Here is a 25,991-nt window from a genome sequence, read left to right on the forward strand (position 1 = left end):
ATAGAAAAGATTAAAACTACCCGTTTGATTGAAATAGTTTTGCTGGATGAAGAGGGCTCAATAAGTCAATTATTTATTCAAAACCCACCTCTTATTTTTATAGATACTGAGCAGGGTGGGAAAGTATAAGGTTCAGATTCTGTCCAAAAGACTTTACAGACTCGATGGGGAAACAATAACCCCTACATAAAACAATCAGTCACATATACTACGTGATTCAGGCAGCTGTGGGATGAGCTCTCAATTTTCCCATTAGCAGTGAAAGGAGATTGGGTTGCACATGATTTTTTGGTTCTGATAATACCTTAACATTCTGAAATCCTGTGATGCTTCTAATACTGTGAATCTGTCATTATTTCCTCTTTCCATGTCTCTATATGGAGATTTTAAAAGGTTAAGAGATGAAACTAAAACAGTGTGAAAAGTCTAGAGTCAACACAAACTCTGCTAGATCAGGACACTTAATTGATGGATTTTGTAGATGCTTTTATTAGGGGAAAACTGAAAATCACAGCAATAGCAGCTTATATCAGGTTGGGATTTATCCAGAACAGAAGAGATTGTCCATGTCAAATTGTAAGGTCTTCTACTAAGCCCTTATTATCTGCAACTAATAAGTGAGGCCCCAGGATGGTCAGCTTTAGGAACTGAGAGATACTGATATATGAAAGATTCAAATATATTCACTGTAACATCCTTATGAAAGAAAGCGCCAGGCATGCAGTGATAATAAATATTTGTTGATAATAAGTGATAATAAATATTTGTTGATGTAATTAAATTGAGTATGTGAATCAATAAATGATGGGATAAATGAATGAATGATTTCATCAAAGGGTTTCAGGCTGGGTTCCCAGTTAAGCAGACTCAGGGAAAAGGAGGTAGAAGAGAAGGAAGATGAAGAAGAGGAGGAGGACAAAGAGAAGAAGGAAGAAGGGGGGAGGAAGAGAAGGAAGGAGAGGATTGAGCTCTGGTATAGCGTGAAATGAAGACCTCACCTCACCACAGCGGGGTTCTAGAACTGGAATGTTTTTGCAGTATTGTTCCAGGTTGGGCCAAGAAGGCCTGGCCTCTACATCCCCTTTGATCACTTTGATCCACTTTATATCCACTTTCCTATGGGCTGCCCATAGAAGGAAGCCTTGGACAAAGCAGTTCTTCAAAGAGGCAATCCCCAAAGAAGGCTAACAGGAGACACTGCCTTCTGGTAGACCCACCAGTAGTTGGAGAATTAAGTCTGCAGCAGGTTGAACAGTGATCACCAGAAAGATATGTCCACATCCTAACTCTAAGAACCTGTGAATGTGACCTCATCCAAAAAAAGAGCCTTTGAGGGGAGGTGGGGGGGATGGGGTAACTGGGTGACGGGCAAGGAGGGCACTTGATGGGATGAACACTGGGTGTTACAATATATGTAGGCAAATTGAATTTAAATTTTAAAAAATTATTTTAAAAAATAAAAAAAGACTTTGCAGATGTAATTAACTTGAAGATCTCAAGATGACATCATCCTGGATTACTCAAATGGCCACTAAATCCATGACAAGTGTCCTTAGAAGAGAAGGCACAGAGACATAGGAAAGAAGGCCAGGTAAAGACAGAGACAGAAATTGGAGTTCTGCAACTGCATGCCAAGGAATACCTGGAGCCACAAGATGCTAGAAGAAACAAGGATTCTATCCCAGAGTCTTCGAAGGTGTGAGGTCCCACCTCATTTGGATTTCCAGACTTCTGGTCCCCAGAACTGGGAGAAAATAAGTCTCTGTTGTTTTAAGCTACCCAGTTTATGGCATTTCCTCCCATCATTCCTAGAAAACTAATATGAAGTCCTTCTTCCTACATAGGTATTTGGGTAACTCAACACTAAGATTGAGAAAAATGCAGTTTCTGTTTAAATCTTTGAAAACTCAAAAATCCCCACTTTGAAATATTCCAATTCAGTTAAGGTTTTTTTGAGGAGGGACTGCTCACAAGAAGTAATACAAAATAGACACTAACAATCTTAACAATCGTTGTATATGACCATAGAATTATGGTCACATAGATTCTGAGGTTCGTGTCTGTTCTCAGCACAAAATGACCTAATTAACTGGCAGGACCCCTGTAGAATTCCTAAAGAGGGAGGCTTAATTGGTTTTCTTTCATAGAGGCCTACTTTACATTGTTACCTACCTATATTTGTTACCTATAAAAATACCAATGGTATTTTTGCAATAGTATATCTTATTTCCAGAAAAAGATATTGTATTTCTTGTTCTAATATAGCAACTGTGCATTTATAGCCTTTTAACAAAAAAAATTCTAAATTATATACATTATGTGACTATAATTGCTTATAAACTGTGTATGTTATAATTTAATTATATTTTGAATAAGAGATTTGCATTTTTGTAAGAGCATTTGGTATTTAGCCATGAAGTTACTTAAAAAAAAAAGAAAGAAAAGAAAGAAATCAAATTGACATGGAGGGTTTTTAAATATTTACATTTCAACTAAAATAAAGGAAAAAAAAAAAGGTCCCAGATTTTTCTTACAGAGAATTAAAGTAATCGTTACCATTCAGAAATAATGATCCATCAAGAAAATTACATTTGTGCTATCTGAAAGCAGAGGAGAGGACATATGTCTATGAAATATAAAGCATAGAACTAAAGGTTCATAGAAAAACCTGGAAAATCATCATAGCTTATTTGTGAAAAGGCTCTTGCCCTCATGAAATTTTGATGTGTTCTTTACATAACTGAATTGTTTCCCTTCATTGTTGAGTGTCACAAGGCAGAGAGGTCTAGAATTACCATGTTATGAATGTGACTGAATTGGTTTCAAAAATATTTCAAAATAAGTAGTTAGGAACAGAGGAGTGAAATTCCCATTTAACAATCAGTATTATTTTAAATGACTGCCAGATTATTTTTTTTTTCACATCTAGGCAGTATTAATTGGTCACACTGAACACAAAGAAAGGTTATATTTGAAAATGTTAAAAACATCAGTTAAAATATCTTGATACTTGGGCTTCAGTACAATTTCCTGGATGCTTTTAACTCCAGGAAGCTCTTTAAGGAAAGATAAAATGAATATAGCAGGAGGGAACTGATAAAAGGAGAAGAGGAAGAAGAGGTGTGGGAAAGGAAGACTGGGGAGGTGGGATGAAAGGAATCAAATTAAAAACCACAGAAATAAATGGGACAAGCATTCAAAGAAGATATTTCCAGTCTTAAACAAACTCTTCTAGAGAATAGAAAACCAGAGAATACTACGTAACTCATTTTGCAAAGCAAGTATAATCATGCTATCAAAGGCCAGACACAGGAACTATAAAGATGAACAAGGGGCACCCCGGGTGGCTCAGAGGTTTAGTGCCACCTTTGGCCCAGGGCCTGATTCTGGAGACCTGGAATCAAGTCCCTGCATGGAGCCTGCTTCTCCTTCTGCCTGTGTCTCTGCCACTCTCTTTCTCTCTCTGTGTCTCTCATAAAGAAGTAAAATCTTAAAAAAAAAAAAAAAAAAAAGATGAACTTTTACAGGGCAATTTTTCTCATGAACATAGATGTACAAATCGCAGATATTGGTAGTCTGAATTCAGCATAAAAAAGATAATAAACCACGATGAGATTAGGTTTATTTTCAGGAAAGGAGAATTAGTTGAATGTTAGAAAATCTTTTTATTATTCCCATATTAACAAAATGAAGGAGAAAGAGCACAAGAATGTTTTGATCAATGTAGAAAAAAATGTTTGACATACAGCAAGAAGAATTCATGACTTTAAACAGTGCTTAGCAAACCAAGAATAGGAAGGACATTTCACTCTGATAAAAGGCATCTACCAATTACATAGAACAAACGTTAAATGTGAAATGTTAAAATCCCTCTCCTTAAAGTCATGAATAAGACAAGGATGCCCACTATTATTACTATTTCCAGTTCAATATTGCATTGGAGGTATAATGGGAGAAGGAAGGGAGAATAAAAAATAAAATTGCCAAAAAAAGAAAAAATAAATAAAATAAAATTGCCAAAAAATAAAATAAAATAAAATTGCCAATGTTTTTAAGAAAATCTAAAAGAACACATAAATTATTACAATTCCTGACTTCCTGAGTCAACACATTTCTAGATCCACAAACAGAAAATGCGATTCTAAAAATACTCATCATTTAAAATATTATATTAAAAATATCTATGAATAGATATTAAAGGAAGATATTAAATGGAAATAATTAAATGAGACTTAAGTGAAAAGAATAGAAATAGGATAATCATAGGAAGAGAGAATCAGTATCATAATGGTACAAATTTTCTCCAAATTAATCTAAAAATCAATGTAATTCGAACTAAAATCCCAACAAAGCTTTTCGATAGAACTTGGCAAGCTGATTCTAAAATCAGGTATGGAAGACAAGACAGGACAAGACAAGACACTCTTGAAGGATGCCCAAATGAAGATATCTGCTCCACCCAGATATTAAAACTTAACATAAAGCTATAGTAATTAAGCCACTATGGCACTGGTATAGGGGTCAATAGAATGTAAAGTCTAGAAGCTGACCCACCCATATCTGGAAACTTGCTCTAGCACAGGGCTGGTATTGCAGACCACTCAGAAAAGGAGAGTTAGTCAATTAATGGTACTGGAAAATTAGATACCCATATGGGGGAAAAAAGTGAACTTGGACTCCATACCCTGCACCATACCCCAAATTTCAATTTCAGCTTGTATTAAAGATTCAAATGTGAAAGTAAAATTTTTAAATTTTTAGAAAAAAAAACATGGAAGAACTATTTTATGACCTCAGTGTCTTAAACAAGATACACAAAGTTCTAATAGAGGAAGTTTGATGAGTTTTATAGCATTAAAATTAAGAACCCTTGATTATCAAAAGGCCACCATTTAGAAAATGAGCCAAGAGACACAAGAAAAGATGCTCAAGGGGCATCTGGGTGGCCCAGCAGTTAAGCATCTGCCTTCAGCTCAGGTCGTGATCCTCGGGTCCTGGGATCAAGTTCTGCATTGGGCTCCCAGCAGCAAGCCTGCTTCTCCCTCTACCTGTGTCTCTGCCTCTCTCTCTGTGTCTCTCATGAATAAATAAAATTAAAAGAAAAAAGATGCTCAATATCACTAATCATCAGGAAAATGCAAATCAAAATCACAATGGACTTCACCTTATACCTGTCAGAATGGCTAAAATCAAAAGCACAAGAAATAACAAATGTTGGTGAGGATGTGGAAAAGGGGGAACTCTCTTGCACTGTTGGTGAGAATGTAAATTGGTGCAGCCACTACGGAAAACAGTATGGGAGGTTCCTCAAAAAATTAAAAATAGAGTTACCATATGTTCCAGCAATTCCTCTAGTGGGTATTTATCTGAAGAAAAGGAAAACACTAATTAAAAGATACATGCATTCCTATGTTCATTGCAACATTATTTATAACAGCTAAGATATGGAAACAACTTAAGTGTCCATAGTTGGATAAGTAGATAAATAAAGTATACACACACACACACACACATACATACACATATACAATGGAATACTACTCAGTCATAAAAAGGAATGATTCGGACCTAGAAGATATTATGGATGGACCTAAAGGATATTATGCTAAGTGAAATAAGTCATATAGACAAAGATAAATACTGTATGATTTCATTTATATATGAAATCTAAGAAGAAAACAAACAAAACAAAACTCAGACTTATAGATACAGAGAATAGATTGGTGGTTGCCAGAGGGGAAGGGGGTTGTGGAGGGCAAAATGGGTGGAAAAGATTAAGAAGTACAAATTTCCAGTTGTGGAAATAAAATAAGTTTGGGTATTTAGTGTACAGCATTGGGAATATAGACAATAATATTGTATTAATTTACAGATTGTAGCTATACTCATTTTGATGACCATTTCTCTATATATACAAATGTCAAATACCTATATTGTACACCTGAAACTAATACGACATTGTATGTCAAGCATTCCTTAATAAAAAAAAAGGAAAAGATAAGTCATAATCTAAAAGAAGATATTTGTAACACATAAAATGAACAAATTATTGGCATCCAGAACATATAAAAATGTTTAGAAGTCAATATAAAAAGATAAGAACAACCCAGTAGAAAAACAAGCAGAAAGCATGAACAGGCATTTCACAGACAGGAAATATGAATGCCCAATAAATGTATGAAAAACATGCTTAACCTTATTAGTAATCAGGAAAACACAAATTAAGATCATAAGAAGATACCAGTTTTCATCCACCATATTGGCAAACATTTAAAAGTAGGAAAATATCAAATGCTGGTAAGGATATGATGCAACAAGAACTCTCATAAACTATTGGTAGGAATTTAAATTGCTATAGCTATTTTGGAAAAGTCTCCCATTATCTAAGATGGGCATTCTCTTTGATTCCATTCCTGTATGTATATCCAACAGAAATACATTCATATCTTCATCAAAAATATTAATATTCATATTATCCAAGAATTAGAAACTCAAATGTCCTTTAACAAAAGGATGGATACAATGGTAGTATATTCATCCTGTAGACTCCCATGGAACAGTGTAAATGAACTATTACTGGGCAGGTCAAGAGCTGAGTCTTACAAACATGATATTGAGAGGAAGTTGAGAAATTAAGAGTACATTATATGAAGTCCAAAACATGCACAACTAAACCACTTATCTTTGAGCACTACAACTTTATGTGGTAAAGCAATAAAGTTAAAACAAGAGAATCATAAATACAATTTCAGGATAATGATTGTCTTAGAATGGAGGGTGGGACTAGAGAGAGGCAAATAATGGGCAAATGTGGGTATATCGGAGTTCATTTTATTTTTCTTAGATAAAATATACACTTATTTTTAGTTTATGAAACATTTCAAAGAAAGAAGCCAATACCACCTCAGCTATATACTCCTAGAATTAAATAAGTCTGGTTTTACAAATAAGTCAAGTGAGGCCCTTACTTGTGATTATCAGATTAATCTGTTCGTGATGTGCTGTGAATTTCAATAACCTGAGGAAAAAGGAATAAAAAATCACAAGAAAGAGGAAGTTAGAAAGTAGGATGATGGAAGGAAAAAGAATAAGAAAGAAGAAATGTCCAGGTAAGTAAGTCTGCTTTAGAAATATGTTTTGGTGTTTTAAAAATCTGATCACCACCTCTTTAACCAATCCTCTAAAAAAATAATAATAATGCACCTAGAGACATCACAAACCCATGGTCTGTAATGCAGAGAGTAGACACCTACCTGGTATCTTGTCTCTGTAAATCTCCAGATATAAAATGCTGACTACCTGGGAGAGCCCTGGTGGGCTTTTATTAAGATGATATTTCTTTAGAGCAGTTGTAGGTTCACTTATCCATTTACCTACTAAAGAATGTCTTGGTTGTTTCTGACTTTTGGCAATTATGAATAAAGCTGCTCTAGATGTCTGTGTGCAAGTTTCTATGTGGACATAAATTTTCAACTTCTTTAGGTAAATGCCAAGGAGCTCAATTGCTGGATCATATGGTAAGAATGCATTTTGTTTTGTAAGAAACCACCAAACTGTCTTCCAAAGTGTCTGTACCATTTTGCATCCTCACCAGCAGTAAAGGAGAGTTCTTGTTCCACAACCTTGTCAGCATTTGGTGTTGTCAGTGTTCCAGATTTGGCCATTCTAATATGGGTTTAGTGGTATCTCATTGTTTTAATTTGCATTTCCCTGATGACATATGATGTGGAGCATCTTTTCATGTACTTATTTATCATCTGTACATCTTTTTTGGTAGGAGGTCTATTAGGGTCTTTGACCCACTTTTTAATCAGGTTGTTGGTTTTCTTGTTGAGTTTTAAAAGTTCTTTATATATTTTGGATAACGGTCCTTTGTCCGATATGGCTTTTGCAAATATTTTCTTTTAGTCTCTGGTTTTCTCATTTTCTTGACACTTTCAAATAGCAGAAATTTTTTATTTTAAGGAAATCTATCTTATCAATTTTGTATTTCTGTCATGAATTGTCCTTCGGTATTTTATCAAAAGAGTCATTGCCAAGCTTCATGGTTGGTGAACATATAGAGATTTCTGGAAGTAGTGCAGTTGGACAGGGCATGGAAGATTCTCCCCACTTTGCACACACTTTTCCCTATGCATCTCTTCCATCTGACTCTTCCTGAGTTAGATCTTTCCATGATAAACCCAATATCTAGAAGCCGCAGGGAATGGTGGAAAGATGAGCTCTGAGACCAGTCTTGGACTTTGATCCTGTTTCTATCTCTCCACAGCCCTGAGGCTTTGGGCAGTTCCCTAAGTTCTCATTTTTCTACATTGTAGGATCCTAGGATAATTTTTCAAGCATATAAGAAATAATTAGTAAGTGACAGATACTCCAATCCAGCTAACCCAACCTCAAGAAAAAAGTCATTGCCATACCCAGGTTATCTAGGTATTCTATATTATCTTACAGGAGTTTCATAGTTTCACATTTTACATTTAAGTCTTTCATTCATTTTTAGTTAATTTTTGTTAAGGATATAAGGTCTGTGTCCAGATTTCTTTTTGCATGTGGTTGTCCACTTGTCCCAGCATCATGGTTGAAAAGATTATCTTTGCTCCATTGTACTGTCTCTGCTTTTTTGTCAAACATCAGTTGACTATATTTATGTGGGTTTATTTCTGGGCTCTTTATTCTAACCCATGGATCTATTTGTGTATTCTTTCACCAATACAATACTGTCTTGATTACTATAACTTACTATAAAGTCTTGCAGCTGTGTAGTATCAGTCCTTCAACTTTTTTCTTCTTTTTCAATATTGTGTTAGTTATTCTGGGCCTTTTGCCTTTCCACATAAGCTTTAGAATCAATTTGTTGATATCTATAAAATAACTTTCTGGGATTTTTACTGGAATTGTATTAAATCTACAGGAAGAATTGACATCTTCACAATATTGGGTCTTCTTATCCATGAACATGGACTATTCATGTATTTAGTTCTTTGATTTTATTCATCAGAGTTTTATAGTTTCCCTTATATAGCACTTGAACATATTTGTTGGCTTATATTCAGATATTTCAATTTTGGGGTGCTAATGCAAGTGGTATTGTGTTTTCAATTTCAAATTCTACTTGTTCATTGCTGGTACCTAGGAAAGTGATTGACTTTTGAATATTATCATGTATCGCTCAAACTTGCTATAAATTGATTATTATTCCAGGAGTATTTTTGTCAATTCTCTCAGATTTTCTACATAGGCAATCATGTCATCTGTGGTGAGAAGGAACATCCTTGCCTGATCTTAGTGGGAAACCTTCAAGTTTCTCACTATTAAATATGATGTTAGTTACAGGTTTTTGTAGATATTCTTCATTGAGTTGAAGTGTTCCCCTGTATCCCTAGTTTATTGAAAGTTTTTACCATGAATGGATATTGGATTTTGTCAAATGCTTTTTCTGCATCTATTGATAAGATCATGTGATTTTTCTTTTTTCATCTGTTGATGTGATAGATTATATCGATTTTTGAATGTTTAACTAACCTTAAATACCTGAGCCACTAGCACATTTTAACACTGATTGATTAGTTAGTTGATACTGTGGACCTGGCAAAGATGAAAGTTAGGGTCAGGTAAACTAGAGAAGTGGTATGACCCGGAAGGAAGAATGCCCAGGAAGGTGAGTGTGAAAACTCCAGGCTGGGGAAGGAATAGGTGCAATGAGAGAACAGAGGTGAAGGTGAATGGAAATTGGGCCCTAAGGAAGAAAGGGATGGTGGGATGGTTTTGTCTGAGATAGACCTAACCCTGAAAAAAAGAAATAAAGAAATGAAAAGCAGATCACCACTATGTCAGTATATACTCTATTAATGGTGTGTGCTTCTATTTTGAATTTTGTTATAAAATGATGATATAAAACTATAGAAATATAACATCTATCCAAGGTGAGACTATAAGATTCCCTTATATGTGGCATGATTTTAGAATGCTGGAGATGGGGACGCATGGGTGGTTTAGTGGTTGAGCATCTGCCTTTGGCCCAGGGTGTGATCCTGGAGTCCCGGGATTGAGTCCCACATTGGGCTCCCTGCATAGAGCCTGCTTCTCCCTCTGCCTGTGTCTCTGTCTCTCTCTGTCTGTCATGAATAAATAAATAAAATCTTTATAAAAAAATAAAAAAAGAAGGCTGGAGATGGTCTCAAATCTTGGCTAGAAGTGACTCCATAATCCCTATACTAAATATTTAAAATTCTGTTTCTGGATGTCTTTATGAAGATATATCTCCTTCCCTCTGCAAGGAAAATGGCAGAGATTGCTTTCTGGAAGCTCTTTTCTTTTGAAGGTAAAAAGTTTTATGGGCTGACCTGCTGAATAATATCTAGAAACTGAGCCCAAGATAAAATTTGAAGGACAAGTCATAATGCCATCAAGCTTAGTGAGAGAAAAACAGTGGCAATTTTTCAACATGCAGGCTCTCATCCAAGTTGATGAAATCAACCCCACAGGGGAAAACCAGCTAGCTCCTTGCCACCAAATTCCCACTGCTGTCCCTGATCTACCTTACTCCATTCCCTTGGTAGACAAAACCCACTAGATATTTAGTTCATTGGATTAGGGCTCTGCCCTGTCCAGAATCATCTTTTTAGAGGTATCTGTGGAACAATTAAGTTGTTAAAAGAAAATCTACTATTGACATCTTGGTGAGGATGGGTTGATTAGATTCTTTCTTTCTTGAAAACCAGTCAAGAGCAGGGCACAGAGGGAAAAAGAATGTGGTTATGGGAATATGGAAAAGGAAGGAATCAATTTTGAAGTACAGAGCAAGGTCCAAGAGGGAAGGTCTGATATAATACCATGATGCACGGTTTTGGCATCAGGGATGAGAATAATGACAAAGAAAGCCTGGAAGAGGGCGAGCGAAAGAACTTGTTGAAAGGACTTGAAAAAAAAGTCATATGCCATAGTGCATTACTACCTCAGTCCCATGGACACAAGGCCTCTGCCCAATGATCTGCATGGTCTCTTAGATCTTACTAAATAACTTTATATATGTTTGTCTACATATGGTAAAGAAGTAAGGAGAAATCTGTGCATGAACTGGGGGAAGAGGGAGAAGAAGCAGACTCCCCGCTGAGCAGGGAGCCTGACTCGGAGCTCAATACCAGGACCCTAGGATCCTGATCTGAGCTGAAGGCAGCCACTTAACCAACTGAGCCACCCAGGCACCCCCCCACTTAGTGTTTTCACTGGTAACTAGATTATCACTAATACATAAATATATGATTTCAATATATATATTAAAATATATATAAAATAAGTGCTCTAGCTTCCACCAATCCTGAGCTAGGAGCAGGGCATGAGTGGGTGACCAGAGCTCTTACCAAATGTCCTTGTCAGGTGTTTGATATGCAGAGAGGTGAAAGAACAAGCAAAGCCAGTGGAAAAGGCGGGAGGAAAGGATCCTGGAGGAAATAAAGACTGCAGAGCAAAGCTCTCAACTCATACCTGGGTCTAGGATAAAAATCTCTAGTAGGTCCGTTTCTCTCATTTGTTTTCTGCAGGTCACCCAGGTCCTTTGAGTTCATTTACATTCCAGCCAGTTTTGGAATTAAAATTTTTAAGGAATAGAATAAAAATGTAGATGCTGTATATATTTTAAGTGATAATTTTTCTTTTTAAAAATACAATGTTGTTAATGTGATGCCAGTGTTTGAAGCTTCTTGGTGCAAGATTCAGTGCTGCTACAAAAACTTCGTGAGCAAGGCACAAGCCACCCTGCCCAGAGACCAAGAACTGGGTGCTGACAGCCGTTCCTGGGAGGCTTTTGGAGGTGTGATGCCTGGGTCCAGAGGTAGGTGGGTTTGGAGGGGGACTGTTCTCTCACTTCTGCCCGGAAGCAGCCCCTTGCGCCCCTGAGCATCGCAGTCCTGGTGAGGTCATGGCTCCCCAAGCATCTATCGGATGGCACGAACTAGCAAGCAGGGACTGGAAATGGAGGGGACACTGAGTGATGAGAGCTTGCAGACTGATTTGGAAGCAACTGGAAAATATCCCTCTGGAAACTCTCAGAAACAGCCGGGCCAGATGGTTATTGCCAAGGCATCAGGAGTCTAGGGGACCCCAGGCCCCTGCTTCATAATGTTTTGTCTCCAGTTTTCTTCTGCAGATTCTTCTCTCCCTGAAGGAAGTGGAGAGAGACTGGCCTTGGCACTGATTGATTGCAGATGAATCCCAGTCCTCCTTTTACTGTGGGGCTATCTTAACGCCTCTGAACTTCTGTCTTCAGGTGCGCAAACACAGGCTTCAGTACTCCCTTCCCTTTGGAAGGGGCAGGACCAAGGACTGGAGGCCTGCGGCTGATCCAGGTGATAACCAAACAATTATTCTCCACTCATTCTCCGCCTGGCAAGGGGAGTGTTTTGAAAGTGTGAATTCTAGATCAAATCTCTAGAGATTCTAATTCAATGGATATAAAAGGAGAGCCTAGGAATGTAGGGATTCTTTTTTTTAATATTTTACTTATTTACTCATGAGACAGGCAGAGGAAGAAGCAGTTTCCCTGCAGGGAGCCTGACGTGGGACTTGATCCCAGGACCCCAGGACCATGACCTGAGCCAAAGGCAGAGGCTCAACCACTGAACCACCCAGGTACCCTGGAATGTAGGGATTTTAAATCAGTACTAACCTGAAATATCTGCACAATGGAGTCTGCAACCGTTATTTACGTCATTGTGTATATGACTAGCTTGCAACTAAAATCCAAATATTCTGCAAATCCACTCTTTTAGGGCACTTTTAAACATCATATAATATGGGCCAATCTTATTTTTCTTTTTTTAAATAATTCCATTGTAGTTAACATGTAGTGCTTTATTAGTTTCAGGTGTACAATATAGTAATTCAACATTTCCATATACTACTCAGTGCTCATCAGGAGAAGTATATTCTTTTTTTTTTTTTTTTTAAGACTTATTTGAGAGAGAGAGAGAGAGTGAGTGCAGGGGAGGGACAGAGGAAGAGGGAGAGAGAATCTCCAGCAGGTTCCCCACTGAGTGTGGAGTCCAAAGCTGAGCTCATCCCATGACTGCAAGATCACCACCACCTCAGCTGAAATTTAGAGTCGGCTGCTCAAACAACTGAGACACCCAGGTGCTGATCCCCTGGATATACCCCAAGATAAGTATACTCTTAGTCTCCTTCACCTATTTAGCCCATCCTCCCACCCACTTCCCCTCTGATAACCACCAGTTTGTTCTCTATAGTTAAGAGTCTGTTTTAGATTTGTTTCTTTTTTCCCCTTTGTTCATTTGTTTCTTAAATTCCATATATGAGTGAAACCATAAGGTATTTGTCTTTCTCTGACTGGCTTATTAAAATGTCTAGATCCGTCTGTGTTGTTGCAAATGGGAAGATTTCATTATTTTTATGGAATAATATCTCATTGTGTATATTTATACCCCATCTCCAAATCTGTTCATCTATTAATGGACACTTGGGCTGCTTCTAATATGGGCCAATCTTAAAATGGTCTGGAATATTTTCCTTTTGAATCACTTCATTAAATTAGTAGCAACTGATCCATTAACAAACTAATAACAGAGAAAATACTCTTATTTTGTGTAGGCAAAGCATATAAATCTACTTGGATGTAAAGGGAAAATTGGCATCTGGATTTGCACTTGGCTGCGCTCAAAGTTAATTCACTTATACATACAATTTTAAAAGACTGCAAGAAAAAAATTCTTTTCAATGAGTTCATTTAGAATAAAATTTGCAAAGCCACTTGGGTGTTCTTCCAATTTTCCTAGAAACCCTGGTCTTCAGACTAGGTAAAAATAATATCTGGAAATGTAGATGAATGATGAGTGAAAAAAAGGGGCCCAACTTTAACTGTAAAAAGAGAACTGGAGCCTAAAACAAGCCTCACTTTTAAAAAATTAAGTCCAATAAAATTATGTAAAGCATTACAAAATTGTGTAAAGCACAAATGCATTTGGCAAGAATAAATATCTACCTAAAACCTATGTAGAATTCTGGGAGTTACAGTTGTTTTGGTAATGTCCCACCTCACCAACTCACCCTGAAGGCAGAAAATGTCTGTTCCATTAGCAAAAGCCTGGGATACTTTTGAACAGTCAGCAAATAATTGCTGTAGTTATCATAAAGTTGGTAACATGCCCTCATTCATGGTAGCCACCATTCATTTCCTGTGGTTCTGGGCACACTACAGTGTGGTCTCATCTCCCCACACAGCAGCAGGCATGAATGGAAGGGAAAGATGTGTGGGCCTGGGACAAGGACACAATGCAAATGCAGCAGCTGGGCTGCTCAGAGGTTCTCAGGCACTGTCATCTACAATCCAGGAGAGGATATCTACAATCTGCAGTCTAGATGCTCAAATCCTACAATCCAGGTGAGTGTGAAGACCTTATGAATTCTGGTGCAAAAGGCCACTATGGGAAAACACCGTTCAACAAACTCACCAATAGAACTACCAGGAGCCAGAGAACACTTGGCCAGTGCACTACTTTCTGTTTCCACCCTCAGCAGTTTTTTCTAGCACCAGTGTAGACACCTCATTGTGTTTTGGATGAGAGAAGAGGCTTCTCAATGGAGTCTCCTGTTCCTTCTGGTAAGTCTAACAGTGCCCACTTTTGATTCCAGATAGTTTTGTCTAAGTTGAGCTGTCCAGGGATGCCTGAGTGGCTCAGTGGTTGAGCATCTGCCTTTGGCTCAGGGTCTCATCCCCTGTCCAGGGATCAAGTCCCACATCTGGCTCCCTGCCAGGACCCTGCTTCTCCCTCTGCCTGTGTCTCTGCCTGTCTCTGTGCCTCTCTTGAATAAATAAATTTTAAAAACCTTTAAGTTGACCTATCCATCCAATCTGTGATTTGTATTGAGTTGTTGACCGCTTATAATCACTTCCATTATCTGCTTTGTACAATAAATAACCACCATCTCTTCTTTTTCTTTTTCAAAGATGTGGTTACACTTAAGGGTGCAAATATCATCAAAGCAATATTTTAAAAAATAACATTAAGCTGGTATGAAAAAAAGAGGCTGATGCTAAATGAAATAAGTCAGCCAGAGAAAGACAAATACGACATGATTTAACTTATATGCAGAATCAGAAAAAACAAATGAACAAACAAACAACAAAAACAGAAACACTCATTAAACAGAGAACAAACTAGTGGTTGCCTGAGGGGAGGTGATGGATGGGTGGGCGAAATATGTGAAAGAGAGGAAAAGGTACAAACTTTTAGTTATAATATAAGTAAGTCATGGGGATGAAAGTATATCACAGGGAATATAGTCAATAATATTTAGTAACTTTGTATGGTGACAGGTGGTACCTAGACTTATCATTGTGAGCATTTTATAAGGTACATAATTGTCAAATCAGTATATTGTGCACCTGAAACTAATATAATATTATACGTCAACCATGATAAATACATAAATAAATAACCAAAAAAAGAAAAAGAAACAGAAACCACTATTTAACTACAAAAAAAATAAAGCTAATGCAAGTCTTGGCTGAGTTTAAAAGTCAGAATTTATCAATGTCATTTAAAAGTCAGAATTTATCAATGTCATTGATAAAGACCCACCCTCCCTTCTGCCCATTTCTCCCCACGACCTCACAGAGGTTGTTATAAAAACACCTCTCAGATTGCCGAGGTTGGTTACAGTGCCCTCATGTGTCTCTGCCTTGCAATGTCATTTTAGGCCTTTCAAAGAACATACTATTTACTCTCACAGTATCATATAATTAGTAATGGCATTTTTAAGCAGTAGAAGCAAGTCCAAATTTTTCAAAATACACACATACAAGATTGGACAAGCTTTGAAGAGCCATAAATGGCTCAGATTGGTCACCCCTGGGTTCATGTAGTGAAATTTTAAATTTAATGACAAAAAGTCAACAAAGACTTGACACCAAAGAAATAAATATATCTAAGGGGCAGTTGATGAAAATATTACATTCTCCTCAAAAATCAATGTAAAGCCACCTTAAACCTTGAATTTTTATGCTTTTGAAACCAAGTTGCTTTTATCTTCTCTGTTCAGATTTTGAAGAACTGTAATTGTACATTTTGTGAGAAAAATGCATGTTTGACAGTAGCTAACTCTTCCATTCCCTAGCAAAAAGTCAGAACTATTTATTTCAGAAAGGTTAATTTCAAGTCAAGCTTCACTTTATGTTTTAAAATAGGCCCTTAAGAGAGAATATTTAAGCATAGCCTCAGTGTAATTGGTTTAGCACCCTGGAAACTTATGTTAAAAATAAGGACATTTATAACAAAGAGGAACTGCCATGGCAGAGAAATTATTGCGTTCCCTGCTCTCTTTGGATTTTTAATTCATTGTTTTACAAGCCTAGCTCAACTTAATTGCTTCTAATTTTTTTTTTCTTTTCTCCCCATAAGCTTATAGAGTAGTCTCAGCCCAGGAAACTGCTATCATTTGCTGGAGCTGGCAAATAGGTCATCCTAGCCAGTAACAGCAACCAAGAACAGGTATCAAAAGATGCAATTTCAAAAACATAGCTTTTAAAAGAACATACATAACATTTTTCTCCTTGATTCGAGAGCCAGTAACGGTTAGAAACAACATTCAAATTGAGATTCTCTGTGGATATCATACTGATTCTTCATCCCACAATTTTTGGAGGAGAGAGTTAAGTCCCAGGTCATTTGAACGAGACCAACCTTGGGGAAAACCTTGGGCCTTATCTCAGACCTTACTTTTTAAGAGTCAAATTCTGAAAGGTTATTACTGTCTTTCTAGGAACTCTGCCTTCGAGCTCTTCGTTTCATCTTTATTTCATTCCCTATGTCACTCTCCATTTGACATGGGATGGACAAAGATCAAAGTCATACGTGGGTAAGACCTTCTGAGTCCTTTGCGGTCTGGAGAAAGGTTTAACCTGTGATCCGAGGAACAGAAACAAGAAGTCCACATGCAGAAGAATGAAACTAGACCACTCTCACCATACACAAAGATAAACTCAAAATGGATGAAAGATCTAAATATGAGACAAGATTCCATCAAAATCCTAGAGAAGAACACAGGCAACACCCTTTTTGAACTCGGCCACAGTAACTTCTTGCAAGATACATCCACGAAGGCAAAAGAAACAAAAGCAAAAATGAACTATTGGGACTTCATCAAGATAAGAAGCTTTTGCACAGCAAAGGATACAGTCAACAAAACTCAAAGACAACCTACAGAATGGGAGAAGATATTTGCAAATGACCTATCAGATAAAGGGCTAGTTTCCAAGATCTATAAAGAACTTATTAAACTCAACACCAAAGAAACAAACAATCCAATCATGAAATGGGCAAAAGACATGAACAGAAATCTCACAGAGGAAGACATAGACATGGCCAACATGCATATGAGAAAATGCTCTGTATCACTTGCCATCAGGAAAATACAAATCAAAACCACAATGAGATACCACCTCACACCAGTGAGAATGGGGCAAATTAACAAGGCAGGAAACCACAAATGTTGGAGAGGATGCGGAGAAAAGGGAACCCTCTGACACTGTTGGTGGGAATGTGAACTGGTGCAGCCACTCTGGAAAACTGTGTGGAGGTTCCTCAAAGAGTTAAAAATAGACCTGCCCTACGACCCAGCAATTGCACTGTTGGGGAATTACCCCAAAGATACAGATGCAATGAAATGCCGGGACATCTGCACCCCGATGTTTATAGCAGCAATGGCCACAATAGCCAAACTGTGGAAGGAGCCTCGGTGTCCATCAAAAGATGAGTGGATAAAGAAGATGTGGTTTATGTATATAATGGAATATTACTCAGCTATTAGAAATGACAAATACCCACCATTTGCTTCAATGTGGATGGAACTGGAGGGTATTATGCTGAGTGAAGTAAGTCAGTCGGAGAAGGACAAACATTATATGTTCTCATTCATTTGGGGAATATAAATAATAGTGAAAGGGAATATAAGGGAAGGGAGAAGAAATGTGTGGGAAATATCAGAAAGGGAGACAGAACGTAAAGACTGCTAACTCTGGGAAATGAACTAGGGGTGGTAGAAGGGGAGGAGGGCGGGGGGTGGGAGTGATTGGGTGACGGGCACTGGGGGTTATTCTGTATGTTGGTAAATTGAACACCAATAAAAAAATAAAATAAAATAAATAAATAAATTAAAAAAAAAAGAAACAAGAAGTGAAGACAAAGAGCGGTTTCATGAAGCTTAGCAAGAGGTAATGAAAGCCATAGTCCAATAAAAGACTGAGGGAACACAGTCAGATGTCAAGCAACAAATACGTGTTTCCAACTCCAGTGAGAAGCTTACAAAAGTCTGCTCAAGGGCATCAGACCTGTGAGAACTGTGGAATTTCTCCTCTTGGCATAAAAGACTCCACCCAAATCCCAGCATCAAGCAACTTGACCAAACTCTGCTGTGGCTTCTGGAGCCAAAGGCCTAACCAAATAAAAAGACAATTCAGATTCCAAAAATAAACAAACCCCAAACCAAAATAAGCAAAGGAACTCCATAATGTTTAATGTAAATGTTAAAGGAGCTAACAGGAAAATGAATCTCAAGGCTTTTATTTTTGAAGGTCAAAGAAAAGGCTGGTAAATGTACAATGAGACATGAGGAAGAGGGATACATAACTTTTTGGGAAAACCATTGAAATTCCTCCTGTATTACAGTTATTGACTATATTCAAATGGTCATGGTTTGACTGAAATAAAAGCCTATTTGTTATCATGGTGTTAAGAAAATTCACTTTTAATAATAATGAGATTTAGGGTTTGGATACAAAACAAGACAAAAAACATTCAAAAGATTTTAAATTTTGTGTTTAACATATTTTCCAGGTGTTAAATTTATAAGGAAATTTGCCTCAACACCCCAAATCAGATGTTAATGTGAAGATATAAGAACTGATGGAATGATCTGGAATTTGATCCAAAGGGATGAATTTATTTGATGTGGGAGTTGGAGGTAAAGAATGTCATGTTTGAACACCATATGGTTTAGAAGACTGCACCTAGGTATGTATGTGAGTCTGCTCCCAATCTAGAAATAGATATTCATGTGAATATCGTGGAGCTTGGCTCTCAGATGTCCCAGAAGCTAAGGTCTGCTGCTTGAACAAAGACTATAGAATCTGTGTTCAGAAATGTGAGCACTTTGGAAAATTAAGAGAAAGGGAAAAGAAGAGTAATTATCAACTCAGCCGTTCAAATGGCTTTTCAGGGATGGAACTAAATGTTTACATCTGGGTGTAAATAAGCAAATATGCTGAAATCGTCCATCTATATTGTTGAGGTTTTAGTCCTGAGAGAGAAATTTAATAAATTATAAGAAAGGGAATTTTAATATTGGAAATACATTATCCAGGAATTTGTTAGTGTTAAAATACCTGTGTTATTTCTAATGGTACTATGGAGGTTTACATCTCGGTTTCTTATTCTGAAAAAAATGGGACTGGTTGGGAAAGAAGGATGGAAGTAATTTGAAAACACAGAATTCACTTGACGGGATGAGCACTGGGTATTATACTGTATGTTGGCAAATTGAACTCCAATAAAAAATATACGGAAAACAAAAACAAAAACAAAACAAACAAAAAAGAAAATATAGAATTCTTTAATCTGGCTATTTCCATGCTCAAGCTATCCCCAAAAAGCAGTATAGATCTACAATTAGACCCCAGTCAATCAGAGAAAGACAAATACCCTTTGATTTCACTCATATGTGGAATTTAAAAACCAAAACAAAGAAAGAAAGAAAAAGAGAGACAAACCAAAAACCAGACTCATAAATATAGAGAACTAGTGGTTGCCAGAGGGGAGGCAGGTGGGGGAATGGGTGAAATAGGTGAAGGAGATTAAAGATACATTTATCATGATGAGCACAAGTACTGTATGCAATTGCTGACTCACTATATTGTACGCCTGAAAGTAATATAACACTGTATATTAATTATACTGGAATTTAAAAAGGAAAAATTAAAACAAAATTAAATTTTAAAAGATTTGAGCTATCACTTCTAAGTTTTCCCTTATTTTCAACATTTGAATTTACAAATAAAAACACAGTAAATTTGAATTTCAGTTAAATGACAAGTAATTTTTCAGTGTAAGTTGTAACAAATATTGTATGGGATATAGTTACACTAAAAAGTGCTCATTGTTTATCTGAAATTCAAATTTAACTAGGCATCCTGCATTTTACCTGGCCCTCCTAATCCTAGACCTTAAGTTTAATTAATTTATTTGCTCATTAATTCGTCTATCCATCCATCAATTTATTTAAATAGATATTAATTGGGCACCTGCTATGTGACCAGCCACTCTGCTAGGTGCAGGGGACACAGTGATGGGCAAAGATTCCTGCTGTCATGGGACTTACAATCTCTCCAGCTGGAAAGAGTGACAATAAACATGTAATCACCAAGGCAGATATACAACTGCCAGGTGAATTAAGAGTGCTGAAAGAAAGGAGTGTGCTACAAAGAACTAGAGGTCAGTGAAGGCTTTCTTCTCTAAGTCGTGCTTGAAATGAAAGCTGGAGTCTGGGTTGGATTTAACTAAGTAGGGAAAAAGGATTTGAGATGGAGGAACCAGCCAAATACTTTTGTCTATGTTGAGATTAGTGACTGTTGAGTTGAACTGAAAGATTGGTTGGCATCCTCTTTGGCAGAGTTGAAGAAAAACATGAGTAATGGCTCCCTGTCACCTCCTCAGTCATTCTGACCCCTCTTACAGTCCCAGTCTTGCTTTGTGACCCTAATGGCACACTTCCCATGAGTGGTAGTACCACTGTTACCATAGGTGAATGCTTCCTCAGATGTCAATGTAAGGAGGTACGGGCATCAGAACATACAACTTACGATGCTGGTCCTGAAAAGACGTTACTGGTTCTAGTTCACGTCAGTCATCCAAGATGAAACCATGAATAACACATGGGAAGTGTTTTTTAAGTCAGGAGACCTGGATTCTGATGTTTTTTCTGCTTGTAGTTACATTAGGTGAGTGTGAGCATGACTAGATTGGATTTCCTCAGCTAACCAACAGGATTCACACCACGATTTCAGCTCACCTCACTGGATTGTGAGGATTAAAATAACATAGAACCTAATATTTGAAAAATGAGTTTTTACTGTTCCTATATTATTGATCATACCAAAATATTTATTACCATTGTTTTTGGTGGAATAACTTCTATACACTATTCAACGAAATATGTCCCCTAAAGTGACACTAGGTATATGGAAACTTGAACACATAAATGTGGCATGAGTAAGTGCCTTTCCAGCTTTTTCATCTGTTTAATAGAATAATCATATTCTAGTGTTGGCTAGTGTTCCACTGATGTGAAGTTTGAGGGGGTTAATGTGCTTAGAGTTCCTGGAAAGTTGGTTGCTCCCTAAACATAAATATAAACTTCAGTTATTTCTACTATCATTATAGCTGATATTTCTTTTTTAACACATTAACATCCCTCCACTGAACAAACTGCTCAGTTGTTTGGAGGACTCATGTCGTCACTCCTCTCTTCTCGATGTGTCTCGTTGCTGTTGAACTAAACAATTCTTTAGCTCCCAGGGTGCTTATTTAATAAATGATGCTGTGCAGTTCCCAAAGAAAGACTTTCAATTTTCCTCTTGTGTGACGGCTGTGATCAAGCTCCAACACCCTGTGGTCTTGTTCAATGAGACTGTATATTGGGAACTCACTCACTACCTTGTTTGTTGTATTTAATCTGTTAAGTTCTATTAACTGTAGAAGTACCTGATGCTTTTCTTCTTCTCTTGACAATTTTCTCCTCTACTTGCCCCCAAACTTGGGGAAAAAAGGTTAATTGCTATATATATTTTGGTTAATTTTCTCTGACTTTTGTAAAATGCTATGAAGGTTATTGGTATATCACGTATCTCTTAAAATGCACACATGCACACACACATACCTGAACATTCACATGAAATACATTCTGGCTAGAACTTGAGTGGAAATAACAGTTGATAGACCAAAATGGTAGAGTCATGGAGTTGTCGGAGATATTGAGATCAAGTTCAACTTCTTCATTTCACAAGTGAAGAAACAGGTTCAGAGAGTTTACATCATGTAGCCAAGGTCACATGACAAGGGCAACACAAAAATATAGACCCCCTGAGGATCAAATCCAACCCACCACTACCTGTTGGACTAAAATCAAGTTTTATTCCAACACAGCCACAGCCACTTGTTTTATTGCCTATGGCTGTATTTGTGCTACACTGTCAGAGTTAATAGGTTGTTTTTGTTTTGTTTAAAATTTTATTTACTTTTTTTTGGTGCAAAAAAGGGGTTTTATTAAAGCAAGGGGACAGGACCCATTATTTACTTATTTTTTAACTGAGGTATAATTGATGTACAACATATTAATTTCAGGTGTAAAACATAATGATTCAATATTTGTATATATTGCAAAATGATCAGAGAAGTTTCAACAGAGGCTACATGGCTTATAGAATCTAAAATATTTACTAGTTCTTCAGAGTCCTTTGCCTACAGCCAGCAGAAGGGAAGCAGGCATGAAGTGTTTATGAAATGGGTGCTGGGGAGGTAGGGAGGGCAGCCAGGCCTAGAGTGGTGCACATCATTTCTATTCACATACCATTGGCAGGCATTAGTAATATGGCCACACTTAGATGCAAGGAGGGTTGGGAGACATAGTCCTGAGCAGCCAATTCCCAGTGAAAATTCTACTCTAAGGATGTGGGATCATGATTTTGCTAGCTAGCTAGCTAGCTATGCCATATGTAGTCAGGACCTGTTTGCCTTTTGTAGTGTAGTAGACACATTTGGCAGTGTCTGCTCAGTAAATGGCCCCCATTTCTGAGAACTGTAGCTTCCCAGAAGGTGGGCCTCTTTGGCCATGTCTTTACTAACACCACCACTTGTCATAGATCATTATTGAATTAAAGGATGACATTCCCTCCAAAGATCTTTCCAGAAATTTTGAATCTTTTTTTTGTTTGTTTTTTATGATAGTCACACACAGAGAGAGAGAGAGAGAGGCAGAGACACAGGCAGAGGGAGAAGCAGGCTCCATGCACCGGGAGCCCGACGTGGGATTCGATCCCGGGTCTCCAGGATCGCGCCCTGGGCCAAAGGCAGGCGCCAAACCGCTGTGCCACCCAGGGATCCCAGAAATTTTGATCACATACTAAGAGATGATAGTCTTTCTCTGTTTAAGTGTTCTTCATTTACTAAACTTTTTTTTTTTCACTTGCTAAACTTTTAAACTAAAATAATATATACAGACTTTCACTAGAGGCCACTTTTTGTTTTAAATCCATCTCAAATGTTACATATTGCTGGGCCTTTACAATAATACACATAGCTTATTAGACTAGGATAGGAGTATAGCACCATAAAAATAAAAAATAAAATAAAAATTGCCTGTAATTAGTAATACAAATTTCACAAAGTGGAAAGGCAAAAGATGACTATCTTTTAGTATCCTTCAACACAATGTAAAGTGCAAGCATAATAATAGTATAAGCATTCTAATTGGGAAAATATATGAACAATGGCTGTGGGGGCAACCACACAGACAAACAGAGAAAGCCACTCTGCAGAATAAGTGAAGGATGAAGCAGAGGCATGAAGAGTAGAGACGAGAGATCATATGTGGCTTCATGAAGAACACAGCTTCTTTAGCTCCTAATGGTTTTTGGGTTCCTGGTTTTCATTCTGCATGAGGCCCATCTGTACTTCCTAACTTTGAGACTTTTAAGATACCCTTTATAGTAGACATCTATGCTTTTGTCTACCCTGCACCCCTTCCCCTGTTTGGGGACCAACTGCCTCCATCCCACACCAGTTCCAACATGGTCATAATCACATGACCTTGCTTTTTTATCCACAGTGACTGAGATGTACATAACCCAAGTCAGGACAATTAGAGTCTTCTTATGGGATGTTTTGGAAGAAAAAAAATGGAAGAATGGAAATGGAGGAAAGAAGCTCTTTTCTCCAAAGAAGGGGAATCACAAACTAATGTCCTGGTGAAATTCAACCTCCTGCCTGTTTTGTTCTGTTTTTCGAAATAATTATAGACTCACAGTGAGTTACAGAAACAGTAAGGAGATCCCAATACCCATCACCCAGGTTTACCCAATGACATCTTATGTAATTATTGTACATTATCAATACTATGAAATTGACACTGGCACAATGCTATTAACTAGACTGCAGACCTTACGCAGATTTCACCAACTATTCACTTTCTTTTTATGTCTTGTGTATAGTTCTATGGCATTTTATCATATGTACAAATCCTATAACCACTGTCATGATCAAGATACAGAACTGTCCCATCACCACAGAGGAACTCCCTTTTGCTACCCCTTCTCAATAACATATTCCCTACTTCCTTCCCCAAACCTGGCAACCACTAATCTCCATCTATATAATTTTGTCATTTCAAGAATGTTATATAAATGGGATCAAACAGCACATAACCTTTTGAAATTGGACTTTTTCACTTAGCATAATACCCTGGAGAGCCATCCAAGTTGTTGTGTGTATCTATAGTCTATTCTTTTTTACAGCGGAGTAGTATTCCATCATACGGATAGATCACACATTGTTTAGCCACTTACCTTTTGAAGGACATTTAGGTTGCTTCCAGTTTTTGGCTATAACAAATAAACATTCATATATAATTCTTGTGTAAAAAGTTTTCATTTTCTAGGATAAATGCTCAGGAGTACAACTGCTAGATCATATGTCAAGTATACATTAAACTTTTTAAGAAATTGCCAGACTGGGACCCAGCCTGGGTGGCTCAGGAGTTGAGCATCTGCCTTCAGCTCAGGGCATGATCCCAGTCCGGGGATTGAGTCCCACATCGAGCTCCTTGTGAGGAGCCTGCTTCTCCCTCTGCCTGTGTCTCTGCCTCTCTGTGTCTCATGAATAAATAAATAAAATCTTAAAAAAAAAAAAAAAAAAGAAATTGCCAGCTGATTGCCAGAGCAGCTGTACCATTTTACATTCTCACCAGCAATATAGGAGAGATCTAGCTTCTTTGCATCCTTGCAAGTAATCAGTATTGGCAATGTTTCTTTTTAAGATTTTATTATTTATTTATTTATTTATTCTTAAGCTTTTTTTTCTTTAATATTTACTTGACACAGAGAGACAGCACAAGCAGGGGGAGCAGCAGGAGAAGCAGACTCCCCTCTAAGCAGGGAGCCCCCTGCAGGGCTGGATCTCAGGACTCTGGGATCATGACCTAAGCCAAAGGCAGCTGCTTGTTGGAGCCACCCAGGCACCCTAGTACTGTCAATATTTTTATTTTAATCATTCTAATAGATTTGTAATAATATCTTATTATTTTAATTTGTATTTCCCTATGGTTAGTGATTTTGAACATTTTTCATGTGCTTAGTTACCGCTTATACATCTTCTTTGGGAAAGTGTCTATTCAGGTCTTCTACCCATTTTCTAACTGGATCATATTCTTTCTTACTGTTGAGTTTAGAGAACTTTTTATGTATTTTAGCTATGGGTTCTTTGTAAGATACATGCTTTGTAAATAGTTTATTCAATTTTATCTGCTGTTTTGTAAATAAAATTTTATTGGAACATAAACTTGTTTATTTACATATTGTCTATGGCCACTTCCGTGCTACAGTCACAGAACTGAGTAAGGTGCAACAGAGCCCATGGGAAAGGCACCAGAGACCACTAGAAGCCTGCCACGTCTACAATATTTACTACCTGGATCTTTACAGAAAGTCTGTTGACCCTTGCCCTAAAGTGGGGGAGGTGGAAGGGTGAAAACCTAGAACTGCCAGAAGCCTGTTCCTCCACGCATGGAGAAAGCCAACATAAAGTAGAAGAGAGTAAGTCAGATTTCTATGGAAATTAGAGACAAGACCAGGAAGTATGAGCCCAGGATGCAGACCATCTTGTCTGTGCTCCAGCACTTCTATGGGAGGCAACAAATTTACCCTTTTGCTTAAG

General features: G+C 37.4%; 1 long non-coding RNA gene across 4 annotated transcripts; it reads left to right on the forward strand.

Moving 5' to 3' along the window:
• Positions 1 to 1,023: 1,023 nt before the first annotated feature.
• LOC144304991 (uncharacterized) lies at positions 1,024 to 25,604 on the forward strand. Of its 4 annotated transcripts, none has more exons than XR_013372026.1 (6): positions 1,024 to 1,696; positions 6,982 to 7,109; positions 11,687 to 11,830; positions 12,133 to 12,344; positions 18,846 to 19,022; positions 23,890 to 25,604. It is a non-coding gene; the product is annotated as an uncharacterized LOC144304991 (long non-coding RNA). The 4 variants fall into 4 exon arrangements; XR_013372024.1 differs by having other exon boundaries at positions 12,266 to 12,344; XR_013372027.1 differs by lacking the exons at positions 18,846 to 19,022; positions 23,890 to 25,604 and adding an exon at positions 12,518 to 12,874.
• Positions 25,605 to 25,991: the final 387 nt, after the last annotated feature.

Source organism: Canis aureus, chromosome 34, assembly GCF_053574225.1.
Source record: "Canis aureus isolate CA01 chromosome 34, VMU_Caureus_v.1.0, whole genome shotgun sequence".
In the NCBI taxonomy this organism is placed as follows: Eukaryota; Metazoa; Chordata; class Mammalia; order Carnivora; family Canidae; genus Canis; species Canis aureus.